Genomic DNA, 2,962 nt, shown 5'->3' with positions numbered 1-2,962 from the left:
GGTTAACAATGACTTTAAAAAATAATATAAAATAGTGTGCAACACCACTGAAGTTTTTTTTTTACCTCTCTTTTCAGCCAACGGCAGTCACTCTCTCCTCTCCAAATAACTTCTGCTTAGCTTTCCGAGCTTCCCTCGGGTCTTCTTAATCAGCGGTCTCCAACCTTTTTTGCGCCACGGACCAGTTTATGCCCGACAATATTTTCACGGACCGGCCTTTAAGGTGTCGCGGATAAATGAGGGAGGGGCTAATAATCGGCTCCGTCATTTTTAATGATCGTTGAAAGCCCAGATCGTAATCGTGATTAAAATTCGATTAATTGAGCAGCCCTAGCCCTTGCCATGCGATTTCCTCCTCTATCTCTTGTACCAATAAACCACTTAGATGCTGCCTTTTCTGCCTCTTTTCTGGTAATCTGGCTTGTAAGAGCATTTTTTTTTCAAGCTGCCTGTAAAGCACAGATATTGACCACAAGAAAGTGAGACTTTATTACTGAATCTAGACACAGCTGTAATTCTCTTTTTTTTGTTACATACTTATATTTATACTGTGACACAGCATAAGATGTCACATAAATGTTGAACCAAAGTATAAAAACCTTAAGTCAGTGATTAAATTGATTGGAAGACTGACTACAGCTGAAGTGAGCATCTGTTATTCAAACATCAACAAAATATCTTACAAACTAATGAGCTTACCATATAGCACTTCAAAAATTTTAAGCCCTCGAAATTCCCGCTTTCCATGGTGCCCAACGAAGTTATATTGCCTGGATAGAGCATTGTCCATAATGAAAGCCATCATTCTTCTGGTGGCTTCATCAACAGTGCTCCCTCCGATCTCTGCCACAACAGCAACCTTAGGACACACAAGGACAATAATTTTACTGACAGTAGTACCATCAGTCACACCTAAAAGAAAACCTGCATAGCTACACAGTAATTAGGCTTAAATGCAAAGAGCTAAATGACTGATCCACCAAAAGTATTTTCTTAAGGTTTGGCGTGGCACAACTTGTAAAGTACAACTTATTTTATTTTCAAAAACAGCAACTTTTGTGAAGCTCACCTTCCACTACTTCATTGAACTGACCATGTTTGAACAAACACCAACTTTCCTTGATCATGGTAAATGGCCTGTATTTATATAGCGCTTTACTAGTCCCTAAGGACCCCAAAGCGCTTTACATATCCAGTCATCCACCCATTCACACACGCATTCACACACTGGTGATGGCAAGCTACATTGTAGCCACAGCCACCCTGGGGCGCACTGACAGAGGCGAGGCTGCCGGACACTGGCGCCACTGGGCCCTCTGACCACCACCAGTAGGCAACGGGTTAAGTGTCTTACCCAAGGACACAATGACCGAGACTGTCCAAGACGGGGCTCGAACCGGCAACCTTCCGATTACAAGGCGAACTCCCAACTCTTGAGCCACGATCGCCCGTCATAACTGCTAGCATAAAACGCAGATTGAGGCATTAATCAATGACTATTGTTATTACATCATTATTATTTACCACTTCTTTCAGGAAGACAGGGTCTATCAGTTTTTGCTCCACTACTTCCACGTCTGCGACTGTCCGGAGAGGAAAAACAGCACCCTCGGGTAATACTGCAGCAACTGGTCCATCACGTTGTTTGAGGAGAGACTGTAGCATTCGACTTTGGATCCTCTGAGTCTCCTTAATGTCTTCCAGGAGGGTTAGAACACGTACAAACATGCTGGTATTGGTGGCTTGTACAAGTTGTCTTGGAACTGGTTGTGAAACCACAGGTGAAGGAGTTGAGGGTGGTGGTAGCTGAACAAATGGATGAGTGATGTTCTGGTGGGGAGTTTCACTTGAATGTCTATTCTCCATTGCTGATGGTGATGAGGTCTCTGGCTGTTCCGCAGCGTTGTCCCAATCCTCATCCGAGCTTGACTGGATCACTGGCCTTAAAATGAATTTTAAAAAATATTAAAAAACCCCACAAACAATTTAGTTACTGGTTAGTCCTACAAACTAAAAACATTAATGTATAGTTCGGCATCAAAAGGAGTCTAAAACTGATTTTTAAAAGTCAAAAAGTTACAAAGTGCTATTTTAAGATCATATCTAAATCTGGTGAGCAGCAATGGTCTGCTAAAGACACTGTCAATTTTTTTTTGTTTTTCTTATAATCACCACGATAAATTGTTGCTTTTAAGGCGTTTTTAAGAAACATAATTACCTCCTTTTCCGCTTCCCTTTTCCCAATCTGCTTCCAGAATCCGACTCAGTCTGCAGATCAGAGGTTGCTTCAGACCTCCGCAGTTTCACCCTGGCATTTTCATAGTTTTCTGTAAATTTTTGACATACATCAACAAAATGTTGTTAGTGAAATTACAGGGAAATTTTTTGTTCTGTCTTTAATGACAGAATATTTGGTAGCAATAAATAAAAATGCTTCTTACCAGCTTTCCCCAAGATGTGAACTCTGTACTGTGACCAGTTTGTATCTGGAGTAACTCCATCCTTTACAGCCTTATTGATATTGACTCTCCCTGGTGGCCAGAAACAAGAATCTTCCGCTGGTCCTGTAAACCACTTGCAAGGAATTATGGATACACCTCCACCATCCAGAAAATCAACAACTGCAAATGGTAGCATGCTGGTGAGAAAGCAAAAAGAAGCCAACTAGTACAGCAGTGGCAATGCCATATATCCAGACTTCACTGGCAAAAGCACCATTTTCTGTTTTAATTCATCAAGTAATACAAGATGCATTTGTTTAGACAGATTTGAAACAAAGTAAATTCCAAGGCATGTTGAGTCCAATGGATAGCTGAAAAAGGCATTACAGTTTTCAAAGATAGATATTTTTCTTTAGATATTTAGAAGTCAATGTGGGCAAAGATCTACTTCTATATAATAAGCTCTAGTACATCAATCTTTATTATTTTCAGCTCATGATTTATTTCCATTTTTCAGCAAA

At 40.5% G+C, this 2,962-nt stretch overlaps 1 long non-coding RNA gene across 1 annotated transcript; it reads right to left on the bottom strand.

Annotated features, from left to right (window-relative positions):
* Positions 1 to 1,528: 1,528 nt before the first annotated feature.
* Positions 1,529 to 2,649, bottom strand: LOC308401752. Its single transcript, XR_013972600.1, has 3 exons — positions 2,442 to 2,649; positions 2,219 to 2,327; positions 1,529 to 1,942 (listed from the first exon to the last, which is right to left on the bottom strand). It is a non-coding gene; the product is annotated as an uncharacterized lncRNA (long non-coding RNA).
* Positions 2,650 to 2,962: the final 313 nt, after the last annotated feature.

This window comes from Rhamphochromis sp. 'chilingali' (assembly GCF_963969265.1).
Source record: "Rhamphochromis sp. 'chilingali' genome assembly, chromosome: 8".
NCBI lineage: Eukaryota > Metazoa > Chordata > Actinopteri > Cichliformes > Cichlidae > Rhamphochromis > Rhamphochromis sp. 'chilingali'.
Note: the sequence above shows the minus strand (reverse complement) of the source record. Positions and strands in the feature narration are given on the sequence as shown.